General features: G+C 41.7%; 1 long non-coding RNA gene across 3 annotated transcripts in view; it reads left to right on the top strand.

The window, feature by feature from the left end:
- The window catches only part of LOC133555728 (uncharacterized), a 133,041-nt gene that overhangs the window by 97,935 nt on the left and 15,999 nt on the right, over positions 1–19,107 (top strand). The window lies entirely within an intron of this gene.

Below are 19,107 nucleotides of genomic sequence, written 5' to 3'. Positions count from 1 at the left end.
CCTTGTTGGAGGTACCAAACCTCACCAGTTTCATATGCATTCTTTAGTGAAAAATACAATTTAAATGTTTTTTTCAAATTCAAGACAGAGTCAGAGGTGGGTAGTAACGCGCTACATTTACTCCGTTACATCTACTTGAGTAATTTTTGGGATAAATTGTACTTCTAAGAGTAGTTTTTATGCAACATACTTTTACTTTTACTTGAGTATATTTATAGAGAAGGAACACTACTTTTACTCCGCTCCATTTATCTACAATCAGGTCGCTACTCGCTACTTTTTTTTTTATCAATCTGTTAATACACGCTTTATTTGTTTTGTTTTTGTCAGCCACGCATTCTAAGTAGGAACTAAGCATGCCTGCGTTTCACCAATCAAATGCAGTCACTGGTGACGTTGGACCAATCAAACAGAGCCAGGTGGTCACATGACCGTCACACGTAGAACCCGACATGTTGAAAAACTTATTGGGGTGTTACCATTTAGTGGTCAATTGTACGGAATATGTACTGTACTGTGCAATCTACTAATAAAAGTTTCAATCAATCAATCAAAAGTATAAAGGAAAAAAGACACTTTTTATTTCAACCGTACTTCCCGTCAAAAGCCTAAAGACTGATCGCACAGTTCCTGTCTTCACAATAAAAGTGCCGCTCCATCGCGCCTACGCTAAAAAAATAAGAGTCTCCGAAAGCCAGCGCAAACAAACTAACAAGCTACGGAGTTTGCCGCCAATGTATTTCTTGTAAAGTGTATAAACACGAATATGGAAGCTGGACAAATAAGATGCCAAAAACCAACCACTTTCATGATGTATTAGACAGGAAGGAGGAACTTTTTTCTCCTCCATTTGAAAACCGGGACGTTATCAGCACTATACTGTCTGATTCCAATCAATGCAAGTCATCAGAATCAGGTAATACACCAACTTATATTCTTGTCTTCATGAAAGATAGGAATCTATATGTTAAACATGCATGTATATTCATTAAAACACCTTTAACATGTCAACAAAAACGGCAAAATAAATAAATATTAATTATATACTGTATATATAAATGTATATATATATATGATATGTGTGTATGCATATGTATATATGAGGTAGATCACCTCGACTTGGTCATTTATTAAGTAATTGATTAACGTTGAAAAACTTATTGGGGTGTTACCATTTAGTGGTCAATTGTACGAAATATGTACTGTACTGTGCAATCTACTAATAAAATCAATCAATCAATAAATGCCTACTGAGCCTATGGTGCTGTTAAATTATTGTGGCTCAATTTGCCTTAATTTATTTTTATTTTAATGTATTATTATTTAATATATAATATTGTTTTAGTTGCTAAAGAGATATTCCTGGCTCTGAATTTGCTCATTGCTATTTTTATGTTTTTGTGCATTATTTGTTGCCGTAATCAGGTTACTCATCAGTTACTCAGTACTTGAGTAGTTTTTTCACAACATACTTTTTACTTTTACTCAAGTAAATATTTGGGTGACTACTCCTTACTTTTACTTGAGTAATACATCTCTAAAGTAACAGTACTCTTACTTGAGCACAATTTCTGGCTACTCTACCCACCTCTGGACAGAGTTACCATATTTTTCGGACTATAAGTCAAGGTTTTTTTCATAGTTTGACCGTGGGTGCGACTTATACTTTGGATCGACTTATAGACCGAAAATATATGTTTAAAGTATATGTTTTTGGTAACACTTTAGCATGGGGAACATATTCTCAGTAACAAAGACTTAATTTAGAGTTTTTTGGACACCGGGGGAACATATTCTAAGTAGAGCTGAAACAAACAACTAATTTGATCATCGATTAATCTGTCGATTATTACTTCGATTAATCGATTAGTAATCGGCTAAAAGAGACAAACTACATTTCTATCCTTTCCAGTATTTTATTGAAAAACAGCATACTGGCACCATTATTATTTTGATTATTGTTTCTCAGTTGTTTGTAAATGTTGCATGTTATAAATAAAGGTTTATTTAAAAATATATATATATATGAAAAACTAGCATAGCATACATCCAACGAATCGACGACTAAATTAATCGCCAACTATTTTTATAATCGATTTTAATCGATTTAATCTATTAGTTGTTGCAGCCTTAATTATAAGTAACAAATACTTAATTTAGAGTTATTTGGTTAGGGTTAGAGGGTTAGGGCCAGGGTTAGAGAGTTAGGGTTATAACGAGGCCATGCCGAATAAGGCATTAATACGTACTTAATAATGACTAGTTAAGAGCCAATATGTTACTAATTTTTCACGTTAATAAGCAACTAATTAATGGTGAATATGTTCCCCATACTAAAGTGTTACCATGTTTTTTTACTGGGGCACAAAAGGAACCGTGCATGAACAGCACCTTGTTCAAAGAACAAAACCAACACAGTGCATAAACTCACAACAAATTACACAACAATTGCTGTTGCCGTATCCGTAATACGTCGATAGGGAGAAGTTTTTATTTACACGATGAGTCGGGTGTGTCTTGAATCCTAGGGCTCGATCGAACCCAGGTTAAGAACCACTGTACTAGTTACTATGGTCATTTAATTAGTTACTATGGTCATTTAATTAGTTACTATGGTCATTTAATTAGTTACTATGGTAATGTAATTAGTTACTATGGTAATTTAATTAGTTACTATGGTAATCTAATTAGTTTCTATGGTAATCTAATTAGTTTCTATGGTAATCTACGTCACAGCAGCTCAGACGAGGCACCAAGCAGTGTGGGTGGGGAGCGTTTCCACAGAGTGTCAGCCTGAAATGTGGGTGTCAGGGACAGACGAGGTTCTTACAACAAAGTTCTAAAGCAGAGGTGTCAAAGTCGTTTTCACTGAGGGCCGCATCGCAGTTATGTTTGGCTCCAGAGAACACTTGCCAACCCTCCCGAATTTTCCGGGAGACTCACGAATTTCAGTGCCTCTCCCGAAAATCTCCCTGGACGACCATTCTCACGAATTTCTCCCGATTTTCCAGCCTGACCTGAGTGAGGACAACCTGTCGTCACGTCCGGTCTTCCTCCATATAAACATATTCAAGATGTATAAACAGTCACGTTTTTACATCTTGAATATGAGTTGAAAAGGATTTGCAAATCATTGTATTCTGTATTCTCACACATTTCCAGTGAGGGTTGGACTCCGCCAAGGCTGTCCTTTGTCACCCATTCTGTTCATAACTTTTATAGACAGAATTTCTAGGCGCAGTCAAGGCGTTGATGGGTTCCGGTTTGGTGACCGCGGGATTAGGTCTCTGCTTTTTGCAGATGATGTGGTCCTGATGGCTTCATCTGACCGGGATCTTCAGCTCTCACTGGATCGGTTCGCAACAGAGTGTGAAGCGACCAGAATGAGAATCAACACCTCCAAGTCCGAGTCCATGGTTCTCGCCCAGAAAAGGGTGGAATGCCATCTCCGGGTTGGGGAGGAGACCCTGCCCCAAGTGGAGGAGTTCAAGTACCTAGGAGTCTTGTTCACGAGTGAGGGAAGAGTGGATCGTGAGATCGACAGGCGGATCGGTGCGGCGTCTTCAGTAATGCGGACGTTGTATCGATCCGTTGTGGTGAAGAAGGAGCTGAGCCGGAAGGCAAAGCTCTCAATTCACCGGTCGATCTACGTTCCCATCCTCACCTATGGTCATGAGCTTTGGGTCATGACCGAAAGGATAAGATCACGGGTACAAACGGCCCAAATGAATTTCCTCAAAGTAAAGCCGCTGCTCCTCCACATGGAGAGGAGCCAGATGAGGTGGTTCGGGCATCTGGTCAGGATGCCACCCGAACGCCTCCCTAGGGAGGTGTTTAGGGCACGTCCAACCGGTAGGAGGCCGCGGGGAAGACCCAGGACACGTTGGAAAGACTATGTCTCCCGGCTGGCCTGGGAACGCCTCGGGATCCCCCGGGAAGAGCTAGACGAAGTGGCTGGGGAGAGGGAAGTCTGGGTTTCTCTGCTTAGGCTGTTGCCCCCGCGACCCGACCTCTGATAAGCGGAAGAAGATGGATGGATGTATTCTATTTTTATTTACCTTTTACACAACGTGCCAACCTCACTGGTTTTGGGTTTTATACCTCCATCGAGCTTTCAATCACTCCCTGTGGCTGAATAGAGGCTGTAAAATGTTATCTCTGCTCCACAAGTCTCCTCCGTTCACAACAAAAATACATCTTATTTGCTAATCGGTTCCTGTAGACCATGGGTATAATTGGCTTTCTTGCCCAACATTGAAAAATTGCTTTGCTAATCCCAGCGTGGAAAATTGCCTCTGCAAGATCCTGCCGGTTACGAGCGATTGGACCACGGCTGGTGTGCTCCTCACAGGTGTTCCTGGGATCTCAGCCAAAGATGGATCATCCGCTAATGAGTGGCAGGTCAGTCCTGTTTATGGATGAGGGTCCACATGAACCTGTTCAATCAGTGCCACTTATTTCTTGGCTCATTTCCTGGGCGCTGCTCTGCCAAGCCGTCATGCTCCTGCAGGTGAAACATATGGGAATAAGGAGAATCTGCTAAAATCCGTAATTATTTGTCGGTGCGAACACATCTTTTTGTACTCCTATTTTTTTTTATAACCCACATTTAAAACAAACACACTGTCAGGTTCAAACACTGATGACATGTATTAAACAGACAAGAAGCAAGGAATCATGCAGGGATAGGGTTAAATTTAGCTCATGAGGAGAACGCATGGAGCTGCACACTTAGTCACAGTCTCGCCCTACGCTCTGAGGTACAGCTCCCGCGTTCCTCTGTTTATTCAGTCAACATCACTGAGGCCGCTTCTAAAAGGAGTGATCATTTATATCATGCAAATTAGGTCCAGTACGCACAATATGTGACAGAATGTGCTGGGGGCCTTGTGATTTCGCCTTGTCTCTGCTTCGTCTGCGTAGTGAAGTGAATTATATTAATATAGCGCTTTTCTCAAGTGACTCAAAGCGCTTTACATAGTGACACCCAATATCTAAGTTACATTTAAACCAGTGTGGGTGGCACTGGGAGCAGGTGGGTAAAGTGTCTTGCCCAAGGACACAACGGCAGTGACTAGGTTGGCAGAAGCGGGAATTGAACCTGCAACCCTCAAGTTGCTGGCACGGCCACTCTACCAACCGAGCTAAACCGGTTGGTCGAGTAAAGTAAAGTCTGAACGTCATTAAAACCGTTAGCGCCATCTTTTGACACTTCTTCCACTCCCGTCCTTGCACGCTACACCGCTACGACAAAGATGACGGGAAGAAGGAAAGCCACGTAAATATCACCGCCCGCAAAACGGCGCATCCGGAAGCGACTGTCAGAAAGCGGCTTGAAGATGTGTAAAACATCATCCATGCAACATTTTGACCAAAGAACCACCATCACATCTTATGTAGACCACAAGGAAGTCTTTTAACAGTCCTTTAATGTGCCTTTGTGGAGAGGCAGAGCCAGCGAACGAGCAGCGGGGCGGGGCGCGCCGTAGCCCGGCCCAAGATGGCGGCGAGGAGGCGGGGACGGCGACCGAGCGGAGAGGCGGGGCGTGCCGGGCGCAACGCTACAAGCGAGATCAGATGCGTGGATCGCGCACAGGGACTCAATTAATCCATCTCCTCTCGAGGTATAAAAGGGGAGAAGGAGGAGAGAACGGGGCAGTGGCTGAAGAGTGGAAGCGACAGAGAGCAAGACGACGACGACGGGGGCGGCTGAAAAGTGACCGAAGAGCGAGCAGTGGAGGAGGATCTGGAAAGCGACCCGACCCGCGGACAAGCTTGATTGAAAAATAAAGCGAGTCAAACCTGATCAAGAATCAATCAATCAATCAATCAATCAATGTTTACTTATATAGCCCTAAATCACTAGTGTCTCAAAGGGCTGCACAAACCACCACGACATCCTCGGTAGGCCCACATAAGGGCAAGGAAAACTCACACCCAGTGGGACATCGGTGACAATAATGACCCAGTGGGACGTCGGTGACAATGATGACTATGAGAACCTTGGAGAGGAGGAAAGCAATGGATGTCGATTGATACTGTGAGAGTTCAATCCACAATGGATACAACACAGTCGCGAGAGTCCAGTCCAAAGATGATCCAAGACACAGCAGCGAGAGTCCCGTTCACAGCGGAGCCAGCAGGAAACCATCCCAAGCGGAGGCGGACCAGCAGCGCAGAGATGTCCCCAGCCGATACACAGGCGAGCAGTACATGGCCACCGGATTGGACCGGACCCCCTCCACACGGGAGAGTGGGACATAGAAGAAAAAGAAAAGAAACGGCAGATCAACTGGTCTAAAAAGGGAGTCTATTTAAAGGCTAGAGTATACAAATGAGTTTTAAGGTGAGACTTAAATGCTTCTACTGAGGTGGCATCGCAAACTGTTACCGGGAGGGCATTCCAGAGTACTGGAGCCCGAACGGAAAATGCTCTATAGCCCGCAGACTTTTTTTGGGCTTTGGGGATCACTAATAAGCCGGAGTCCTTTGAACGCAGATTTCTTGCCGGGACATATGGTACAATACAATCGGCAAGATAAGATGGAGCTAGACCGTGTAGTATTTTATACGTAAGTAGTAAAACCTTAAAGTCACATCTTAAGTGCACAGGAAGCCAGTGCAGGTGAGCCAGTACAGGCGTAATGTCCTTCCTTGGTGGTCCATGGAACCCGCACGACGGCAAGAGTCTGTCACAGCCCTATATATGAAAAAAAAGATCAAAAATAGACCATTCAGCCGGTGTGCCCTATGTTCCGGAAAATACGGGACTGTATAATCCAGAGGGACCACATTGTAAGCAGATACAATTGAAAAGGACACCAGTTGACTAATTGTTAACAATGTTGTTATAATTGTGGTTAACTGGAGAAAACACAAACAACACAACAAATCCATTTGGGGTGAAGAGGAGCTTGAAAGTAAATGGAGCGTTCAGCATGAAGGTCAGCAGCCAAGCATCCACGCTAACAGCCATACCTCCCGCTACCACATTAGCCACGGTAATTACTTCTCCCGTGCAAAGAGGAAATACTTCTGATTGTAGAAAATGAGCAGAAATACACGGAGGCCAATCTGCATGTAAAACAGCTCGGGGCTGAGAATTAGCATCCAGTCAAAGTCTCTTTCTTACTTGGGCTGAAACAAGCTCACCGTCCCCCGGGAAACTACGGGAATTCAGCCAAATGTAATTTGCCATCGTCACAATTCTGGTCAAATAAAGCTTTTGTTTTTTTTAGAAACAAGAGGCTCGGTTTCCCGAGCTGGACTTTGAGAGGTGTGTCACCTGGGGGCGGGAAAGGCCGCAGGAGACCATGAAAACATAGCAAAGTTGTCTCCAGTTTCGGACAAAAGGTCTTTGTCTCTTTTTTTTTTTTACAAAACAATATGTTTTTACTGCACAGACATCTTTTATTCCAAATCAAAGAAACATAACCAGATGGCTCACATGTGCAGCTGCCTACATCTGACACATGAAGTGATTCCAGCTTTGTTTCGATAGAGAGAATATGAAATCTATTTTGATGAATGTTAAGAATTTTTTAATGCTTTTTTTGGTAAATAACTTAAAAAAAAAAGAAGTGGCTGTGGAGGGTGGCGTGGTCTGTGGGCCTGCAGCGGAGCGGGGTGTGTAAGGACCGGCCTCGAAGCCGGCGGCTAATCACCTGTCGCCTTTATTAGCAGCAGCCGGGGCCGAGACACGTGTTGGGAGTAGGAGCCAGAAAGAGAGAGAGAGACAAACACGGATTCTACGCTGTTTTATGTCAATAAAAACTTGCTCAACCCTGTAAACCGGGCTCCAGGCGGATCTATCGGACGAGCAAAGACGCACACAGTGGCAATTTAATACCAATGAAATTATAACCATCCAAACATCTACAGAACAGTTCATTTTAAAAGATAACTTGCAAACCCCGTTTCCATATGAGTTGAGAAATTGTGTTTGATGTAAATATAAACAGAATACAATGATTTGCAAATCATTTTCAACCCATATTCAGTTGAATATGCTACAAAGACAACATATTTGATGTTCAAACTCATAAGCATTTTTTTGTGTGCAAATAATCATTAATTTTTCAATTTGATGCCAGCAACACGTGACAAAGAAGTTGGGAAAGGTGGCAATAAATACTGATAAAGTTGAGGAATGCTCATCAAACACTTATTTGGAACATCCCACAGGTGTGCAGGCTAATTGGGAACAGGTGGGTGCCATGATTGGGTATAAAAACAGCTTCCCCCCCAAAAATGCTCAGTCTTTCACCAGAAAGGATGGGGCGAGGTACACCCCTTTGTCCACAGCTGCGTGAGCAAATAGTCAAACAGTTTAAGAACAACGTTTCTCAAAGTGCAATTGCAAGAAATTTAGGGATTTCAACATCTACGCTCCATAATATCATCAAAAGGTTCAGAGAATCTGGAGAAATCACTCCACGTAAGCGGCATGGCCGGAAACCGACGTTTAATGACCGGCACTGCATCAAAAACCGACATTAATCTCTAAAGGATATCACCACACGGGCTCAGGAACCCTTCCTAAAACCACTGTCACTAAATACAGTTGGTCGCTACATCTGTGACTGCAAGTTAAAGCTCTACTATGTAAAGCGAAAGCTATTTATCAACAACATCCAGAAACGCCGCCGGCTTCTCTGGGCCCGAGATCATCTAAGATGGACTGATGCAAAGTGTTCTGACGAGTCCACATTTCAAATTGTTTTTGGAAATATTCGACATCGTGTCATCCGGACTAAAGGGGAAGCGAACCATCCAGACTGCTTAAACCGGAACGACCAACAGAAAATGACAGGCTTAGGTCGTGACGTGATGCTACCTCAGTAGAAGCATTTAAGTCTCACCTTAAAACTCATCTGTATACTCTAGCCTTTAAATAGACCTCCTTTTTAGACCAGTTGATCTGCCGCTTCTTTTCTTTTTTCTCCTATGTCCCCCCCCTCCCTTGTGGAGGGGGTCCGGTCCGATGACTATGGATGAAGTACTGGCTGGAGTACTTCATCCATGGTCGAGACCCAGGATGGACCGCTCGCCTGTTTATCGGTTGGGGACATCTCTACGCTGCTGATCTGCCTCCGCTTGAGATGGTTTCCTGTGGACGGGACTCTCGCTGCTGTCTTGGATCCGCTTGAACTGAACTCTTGCGGCTGTGTTGGAGCCACTATGGATTGAACTTTCACAGTATCATGTTAGACCCGCTCGACATCCATTGCTTACGGTCCCCTAGAGGGGGGGGGTTGCCCACATCTGAGGTCCTCTCCAAGGTTTCTCATAGTCAGCATTGTCACTGGCGTCCCACTGGATGTGAATTCTCCCTGCCCACTGGGTGTGAGTTTTCCTTGCCCTTTTGTGGGTTCTTCCGAGGATGTTGTAGTCGTAATGATTTGTGCAGCCCTTTGAGACATTTGGGATTTGGGGCTATATAAATAAACATTGATTGATTGACTGATTAACAACAGGTGCGTGAGTTCAAACCAATGAGGGCAGGTGAAAGCAAATGAGTTGTCATGGAAACTAAAACAAGCCAGGGTGCGCAAAAAGAGGAACTAATGGAGTCCAAAACAAACAGAACATGAGCACAAGACATGACACACTTGGGAAAAAAAGGATTTTAAGTGCGCTTTATATAGTCGGGAAAATACGGTAATACCATAACCATTATCGTTTATATGCCGAATAATATATTGTGGTTTACAGTATATGTTTACCACTTACTTTATCTTTATGGTATTTACTAGATCACCTGCACTGGCTTCCTGTGCACTTAAGATGTGACTTTAAGGTTTTACTACTTACGTATAAAATACTACACGGTCTAGCTCCATCCTATCTTGCCGATTGTATTGTACCATATGTCCCGGCAAGAAATCTGCGTTCAAAGGACTCCGGCTTATTAGTGATTCCCAAAGCCCAAAAAAAGTCTGCGGGCTATAGAGCGTTTTCATTTCGGGCTCCAGTACTCTGGAATGCCCTCCCGGTAACAGTTCGAGATGCCACCTCAGTAGAAGCATTTAAGTCTCACCTTAAAACTCATTTGTATACTCTAACCTTTAAATAGACTCCCTTTTTAGACCAGTTGATCTGCCGTTTCTTTTCTTTTTCTCCTATGTCCCACTCTCCCTTGTGGAGGGAGTCCGGTCCGATCCGGTGGCCATGTACTGCTCGCCCGTGTATCGGCTGGGGACATCTCTGCGCTGCTGGTCCGCCTCCGCTTGGGATGGTTTCCTGCTGTCTCCGCTGTGAACGGGACTCTCGCTGCTGTGTTGGATCCGCTTTGGACTGGACTCTCGCGACTGTGTTGGATCCATTATGGATTGAACTTTCACAGTATCATGTTAGACCCGCTCGACATCCATTGCTTTCCTCCTCTCCAAGGTTTCTCATAGTCATCATTGTCACCGACGTCCCACTGGGTGTGAGTTTTCCTTGCCCTTATGTGGGCCTACCGAGGATGTCGTGGTGGTTTGTGCAGCCCTTTGAGACACTAGTGATTTAGGGCTATATAAGTAAACATTGATTGATTGATATCATTGTGATGTGTTTTGGCTCATAAAAACAAAATCCCACTGATGCAGAGACTACAACCCAAGGTCAGCGGTCTGGAATGACCACAGGATTGTAAACGCTTCTTCATTCCCTCTTATCGCACTCGCCTGTCTGTTTGTGGCCGCTAATGATGATGGTCTGTAATGTTCTTTTGCAAGAAGCAATTAGCGCTGCTCTCTCAAGACGCAGGCTTGCACACACAAAGCATTTGAGGGAGACTATTTTTTTTTTCCTTCTCTCGCTCTGCTTCCCGCTGAAGGGTTTTTACCTGGCAATGTAGAGCCGTCTGGGGCTTTGCAGGGAACGAGGTGTGCTCCAAACTGCCCGGGATAATTGCGTGAAATTCCGTTTTATGACGGCGAGGCGTCAAAGTGTTCCATATGTGAGGAAAAGCTGAAGCGTTTGAGGGGATGGTATAGAAGTATGAGCCGGAGCTATATATGAATATATATATCGAATGGTAAAAAGACAAAAAGAAGAGGGATGACAAGCTCATCCGATCATTTCCTTCTCCCTCCGTCGAGTTGCTTTCGACATTGCGAGGCGTGTGCTGGATGGAGCCTGGCGACATAAGCCTCACTCGTCATTCATTATTAATCGCTGAATTACTCTGGAGCCTTCTCCAAACAATGTGGGTTCAAGGGGGAACAAGTCGTGACGGAATATGCGATTGTGAAGGCGAATAAAAGGGCTGTCGAAAATAGCGGGTTTGGTCACAAAAAAAATAATCGCACTCAATCAATGTTTACTTATATAGCCCTAAATCACTAGTGTCTCAAAGGGCTGCACAAACCACAACACAAACCACTACGACATCCTCGGTAGGCCCACATAAGGGCAAGGAAAACTCGTCGGTGACAATGATGACTAGGAGAACCTTGGAAAGGAGGAAAGCAATGGATGTCGAGCGGGTCTAACATGATACTGTGAAAGTTCAATCCATAATGGATCCAACACGGTCACGAGAGTCCAGTCCAAAGCGGATCCGACACAGCAGCGAGAGTCCCGTTCACAGCGGAGCCAGCAGGAAACCATCCCAAGCGGAGGCGGATCAGCAGCGCAGAGATGTCCCAAGCCGATACACAGGCAAGCAGTACATGGCCACCGGATCGGACCCGACCCCCTCCACAAGGGAGAGTGGGACATAGAAGAAAAAGAAAAGAAACGGCAGATCAACTGGTCTAAAAAGGGAGTCTATTTAAAGGCTAGAGTATACAAATGAGTTTTAAGGTGAGACTTAAATGCTTCTACTGAGGTGGCATCTCGAACTGTTACCGGGAGGGCATTCCAGAGTACTGGAGCCCGAAATGAAAACGCTCTAGAGCCCGCAGACTTTTTTTTGGGCTTTGGGAATCACTAACAAGCCGGAGTCCTTTGAACGCAGATTTCTTGCCGGGACATATGGTACAATACAATCGGCAAGATAGGATGGAGTTAGACCGTGTAGTATTTTATACGTAATTAGCCCGCAGACTTTTTTTGGGACTTTGGGAATCACTAACAAGCCGGAGTCCTTTGAACGCAGATTTCTTGCCGGGACATATGGTACAATACAATCGGCAAGATAGGATGGAGTTAGACCATGTAGTATTTTATACGTAATTAGCCCGCAGACTTTTTTTGGGACTTTGGGAATCACTAACAAGCCGGAGTCCTTTGAACGCAGATTTCTTGCCGGGACATATGGTACAATACAATCGGCAAGATAGGATGGAGCTAGACCGTGTAGTATTTTATACGTAAGTAGTAAAACCTTAAAGTCACATCTTAAGTGCACAGTAAGCCAGTACAGGCGTAATGTGATCAAACTTTCTTGTTCTTGTCAAAATCATCATGTTATGCTTTGCAGAGGGGAGATGACGGCAACAGACACCAAAACCTTAAACACAGAAAAGGACTCTCCCTTGATTACGTTACGATATCACGTACAAATGTGCATTGAAACGCTCCTACAGACATCACACATTGGAGGGTTTAGTACAGGGGTGTCAAACGTACGGCCCACGGGCCGGATCAGGCCCCCGGACAGCTTTTATCCGGCCCGCGTGATGAGTTTGCCAAGTATTAAAATATGCCGCGTTTTTTTTTTTGAAAGAGACAGCTGTTCTAAACGTGTCCACTGGATGTCACAACAGCAATTCTGTTAGGACTAGCAAGAGGTACAAAGTAAAGCCTGGTTGCAGCTCCTCGCCCTCGACCCAAATTAAACTCAAAACCTGCCGTTTTATGTCTCCCATAATGTGCCCGTCAAAAACGAGAAAACGTAACCCTTTTGAATAGTTTTTACCTCCGTTTCTGGACATAACAAAGGATGTGTTTGATACCGAGTTGTGTTTTTGTTCAATGACCGAAAGACTTTGACTTAAAGTTTAATCCTGGCTTTGTAGATACACTGAGACCAAGTCTAAGCTCATTGTGTTTTTGAAACTGCACCAATTTTCTCAGACTTTTCAACAAACTTGAAGTGTTTTGTCCAGAGGATTATTTGTGATTTGTACGTTTTCAGAATGTGCTTGTTCTATTTTTGGCCGAAGTAAAACAAAGAAAACAACCTGGAGTTTTCTTTAAGGTGGCGACTTGTCCAGGGTGTACCCCGCCTTCCGCCCGATTGTAGCTGAGATAGGCGCCAGCACCCCCCGCGACCCCGAAAGGGAATAAGCGGTAGAAAATGGATGGATGGAAAATGGATGGATGGATGCCATGATTTTAACATTCTGGCCAAATTGGGAATAGATTTCCCTCCATGCGGCCCCTGAGCTAAAATGAGTTTGACATCCCCTGTTTAGTAAGTATGAATTGTTTTAGTTTTATTGTAAAAATTCACAAACGCTGCTCGGAGTGATGAATGATGAATACCTTCGAGACGTAACCCTACGGATAGTAGACAAAACGGCATTTACTTTTGTACTTCTGGTTCAAGGCACGAAGCAGGAAGTACATTTTCAACCCTCAGCATCTGCGGTGAGTGAACTCGTCCAAAAGATGGCGCCATAGCTCAAACAACGACACACATTTTCAGTGTATTTCTCTTTGTTGAAAACTATTTGTTAACTACAGCAAATAAAAATCCATAAATTAGTCGCACAGTGTTCAAAGTGTAGGAAAAAAGTAGCGGGTTATTGTCCGAAAATGTTTTCCGATAAAAAAACCTTCAACTAATCCATTCATGGCAAAATGAGGAACACAGAACACTGACTCTGACCTCCAAATAGCATTGCTGCTCTAGTTAATACATTATTTCAAATGTTGGTCAGGCTTTCTCAAACTTTTAGACACAGAAAAGGACTCTAGCTTGATTACATTACGATACCACGTGCAAATGTGCATCGAAACACTCCGACAAGACATCACACATTGGACGGTTTAGTAAGTATGAATTGTTTTAGTTATATTGTAAAATTCACAAACGCTGCTTGGAGTGATTAATGAAGAATACCTTGGAGCCAAAACCCTACGGATAGTACACAAAATGGCATATACTTTTGTACTTCTGGTTCAAGGCACGAAACAGGAAGTACGTTTTCAACCCGCAGCATCTGCGGTGAGCGAACTCGTCCAAAAGATGGCGCCATAGCACAAACAACGACACACATTTTCAGTGTATTTCTCTTTGTTGAAAACTATTTGTTAACTACAGCTAATAAAAATCCATAAATTAGTCGCACAGTGTTCAAAGTGTAGGAAAAAAGTAGCGGGTTATTGTCCGAAAATGTTTTCCGATAAAAAAACATTCAACTAATCCATTCATGGCAAAATGAGAAACACAAAACACTGACTCTGACCTCTAAATAGCATTGCTGCTCTAGTTAATACATTATTTCTCAAACTTTTAGACACAGAAAAGCACTCTAGCTCGATTACATTACGATACCACGTGCAAATGTGCATCGAAACACTCCGACAAGACATCACACATTGGAAGGTTTAGTAAGTATGAATTGTTTTGGTTGTATTGTAAAATTCTCAAACTCTGCTTGGAGTGATTAATGAAGAATACCTTCGAGCCAAAACCCTACGGATAGTAGACAAAATGACATATACTTTTGTACTTCTGGTTCAAGGCACGAACCAGGATGTACGGTTTCAATCCGCAGCACCTGCGGTGAGTGAACTCGTCCAATAGATGGCGCCATAGCACAAACAATGACACACCGTTTCAGTGTTTTTGTCTGTGTTGAAAACTATTTGTCGACTACAAAAAATTATGGTCGTTGGCAAAGAATAATCCATAAATTAGCCGCACAGTGTTCAAATATAGCAGCTTTTTTCCTATAAAAAATATCCAAATAATCCATTCGTGGCATCCCAAAATGACTACCACGAAATACTGAGTCTGACCTCTAAATAGCATTGCTGCTGTAGTTAATACATTATTTATATATTGCTACATTGGACGGATTAGAAAGTTTGAATTGTTTTAGTTATATTGTAAAAATTCACAAACTCTGCTTGGAGTGATTAATGAAGAATACCTTCGAGCTGTAACCCAACAGATAGTAGACAAAATGGCATATACTTTTGTACTTCTGGTTCAAGGCACGAACCAGGATGTACGGTGAGTGAACTCGTCCAAAAGATGGCGCCATAGCACAAGCAATGACACACATTTTCAGTGTCTTTGTCTGTGTTGAAAACTATTTGTCGACTACAAAAAATGATGGTTGTCGGCAAAAAAAAAAATCCATAAAGTAGCCGCACAGTGTTCAAATATAGCAGCTTTTTTCCTATAAAAAATATCCAAATAATCCATTCGTGGCATCCCAAAATGACTACCACGAAATACTGAGGCTGGCCTCTAAATAGCATTGCTGCTGTAGTTAATACATTATTTATATATTGCCACATTGGACGGATTAGAAAGTTTGAATTGTTTTAGTTATATTGTAAAAATTCACAAACTCTGCTTGGAGTGATTAATGAAGAATACCTTCGAGCCAAAACCCTGCGGATAGTAGACAAAATGGCATATACTTTTGTACTTCTGGTTCAAGGCACGAACCAGGATGTACATTTTCAATCCGCAGCACTTGCAGTGAGTGAATTAGTCCAAAAGATGGCGCCATAGCACAAACAATTACACACCTTTTCAGTGTCTTTGTCTGTGTTAAAACTATTTGTCGACTTCAAAAAATGATGGTCGTTGGCAAAGAAAAATCCATAAATTAGCCGCACAGTGTTCAAAAGTAGCTGCGTATTTCCAATAAAAAATTTCCAATTAATCCATTCATGGCATCCCAAAATGACTACCACGAAACACTAAGTCTGACCTCTAAATAGCATTGCTGCTGTAGTTAATACATTATTTATTTATTGCCACATTGGACGGTTTAGAAAGTTAGAAAGTATGAATTGTTTTAGTTATATTGTAAAATTCACAAACGTGAATTTTTGTCAAGACTTGTACTTGGGCGTGGATTGTTTTCCCGAGGTGCAAAGCGAATGGAGTGGAAACAACGTGAAGGTAGAGACATCTTTTTATTTTGACACTATAACTAAAAAAACAGGAACAAACAAAAGGCGCACACAATGGCGGAGAACAAACTTGACTATGAAAACCAAAACTAGCACTTAGGCAAAACTATGGTCGTAAAACAAAAACTAGCACTATGGCATGAATAACAAAAAAACTTACTTGAACAAGAAAGTAACCTAGATCATCGGCATGGAAGGCAAGGAAGGTGATGACCCGCTCGACATCCATTGCTTTCGGTCCCCTAGAGGGGGGGTTCTCATAGTCAGCATTGTCACTGGCGTCCCACTGGATGTGAATTCTCCCTGCCCACTGGGTGTGAGTTTTCCTTGCCCTTTTGTGGGTTCTTCCGAGGATGTCGTAGTCGTAATGGTTTGTACACTCCTTTGAGACATTTGTGATTTAGGGCTATATAAATAAACATTGATTGATTGATTGATTGATGGATGGTGTGAAGGAGGTGATGTTGCCAGGACGAACAACAGAAACAGACAGGCTTATATAGCAGTGACATGATAAGTGAAAACAGGTGTGCGAGTGCAAATTGTGAAAACTAATGAGTTTCTATGGTAACAAAACAAACCAGGAAGTGCAAAAACAGGAACTGAGTGTCCAAAAAACAAAACGTGATCACACAGACATGACAATTTTACAACGAAACGGCATATCAATCAATCAATCAATGTTTACTTATATAGCCCTAAATCACTAGTGTCTCAAAGGGCTGCACAAACCACTACGACATCCTCGGTAGGCCCACATAAGGGCAAGGAAAACTCACACCCAGTGGGACGTCGGTGACAATGATGACTATGAGAACCTTGGAGAGGAGGAAAGCAATGGATGTCGAACGGGTCTAACATGATACTGTGAAAGTTCAATCCATAATGGATCCAACAAAGTCGCGAGAGTCCAGTCCAAAGCGGATCCAACACAGCAGCGAGAGTCCCGTTCACAGCGGAGCCAGCAGGAAACCATCCCAAGCGGAGGCGGACCAGCAGCGCAGAGATGTCCCCAGCCGATACACAGGCAAGCAGTACATGGCCACCGGATCGGACCGGACCCCCTCCACAAGGGAGAGTGGGACATAGGAGAAAAAGAAAAGAAACGGCAGATCAACTGGTCTAAAAAGGGAGTCTATTTACGTCATATACGTTTGTACTTCTGGTCCAAGGCACGAAACAGGAAGTACATCTTCAACCCATTTTTCAATCGCATTTTCATCAGTTACCAAACAAAATGAACATAAAATGTATTTTTTAATAGCGACCAACACTTTTCATAAATGCTGTGCGAAAACTCTCTGAGCTCCTGGGTTACAGATGCAAATACTGATATTGCATCACAAACTCCTGCACACTTTTTTTTTTGCAAATGATGCACTTGTTCTTCTTAAATATTTGAACAGCTAGCGGTGTAAAAAAATATTTACTCATTTAATATAAATTACGCCACAGTTGGAGGTGTTGTTTTGCCCACGAGGACATCTGCATGCGTCCTTTTAAATTTGGCAGCACATCTGGTCATGGAGAAGCATGCAAGCAAACAGATGATTTCTGCCTTTTTTAACTGCCAACTGTTTTTGTTCATGGTCATCAAAGCGGTGGAAGGCAGAATAATTCATCCCATGGTGAGATTCGTCAGCTCCAATTTTGTGTTGTCGCACATTGTCGTCAGTATTTCTCTCTCCCGTGATGCGTATGTTTCTGAGAACAGGAAAGCAAAGGTGATGCTGCCTGTTATTGTGTCAATATTAGGTTAAATTATTGTTGCAGAAATGAAAAGGGTTGCCTTGGGGAATACGGTATTTTTGAATGTTGTTTTATTTATTTATTTTGTCAGCAAAACATGTCTGTTGTAACAACATGAAATTCCACAGAGAAAACGAAAAAGTCTTAAAGCTGCCGCAGTAAAACTGTTTGCATCATTTAATTATTCAGTATTTGAAAAGGCATGGACCAAAAATCATTATGCTTCTTTGAATTCCGGTGGTTTTATAGCTGAATCACATTTTTGATACAGTTTTTGCAGTAAATCCTACTTTTGTGGGGTGATAGTAGTGATAGTGGTGATAGTAGTGATAGTGGTGGATAGTCAATCACCACATGTTACCCAGAGGTGGGTAGAGTAGCTTAAAAATGTCATTCAAATAATTACAAACGAAACTACTCAAGTACTGATGCCGGTATTGGTATAGTACCGCGATACTAATGAATCATATTTGGTACTATAGCGCCTCTAAAAAGTAACTTTCACCTCAGAGTATCCAACACACAAAAACATCTCCCTGACACAGAAAAGTCTCCAATATCATGTCAAAAAGTAATTTGATTTGTCTTGTAGCTGTTTACAAAAAAGTCGCCAAGAGGATTGTATGTATGTGTGAGAATATGTTTATATGTATTTATATATGTATATATATATATATATATATATATATATATATATACATAAATACATATATATATACATATATATGTGTGTGTGTATGTATACATATATATATTTATATATATATATGTATGCTTGTATATATATGTGTGTATATATATATATATATGTACATATAAGTATAAATATATGTGTATTTGTATATACATATATATAAAAATGTGTGTGTGTTTTATATATGTACAATTATATATATATATATACATAGATATAGATATTAATACATATATATATACACATATATATATATATATATATATATATGTATATATATATACATATATATATATATATATATGTATATTTATATATATATGTACCTGTACATATATTTGTGTGTGAGTGTGTGTGTATGTATATGTATATATATATATACAATATATATTTTTATATATATATATATATATATATATATATATATATATATATATATATATATATATAGATAGTACTTTATTGATTCCTTCAGGAGAGTTCCTTTAGGAAAATTAAAATTCCAGCAGCAGTGTACAGAGTTGAGATCAATTTAAATAAAAGTAAAAAGTAAATAATGGGGGTTTAAATGGAAACAAAATAGAGAAATATTACAATAAGAATAAAAACTAAAAAGCAACAATGAGAAT

The sequence above is a fragment of the Nerophis ophidion genome, linkage group LG07 (genome assembly GCF_033978795.1).
Source record: "Nerophis ophidion isolate RoL-2023_Sa linkage group LG07, RoL_Noph_v1.0, whole genome shotgun sequence".
NCBI lineage: Eukaryota > Metazoa > Chordata > Actinopteri > Syngnathiformes > Syngnathidae > Nerophis > Nerophis ophidion.
Note: the sequence above shows the minus strand (reverse complement) of the source record. Positions and strands in the feature narration are given on the sequence as shown.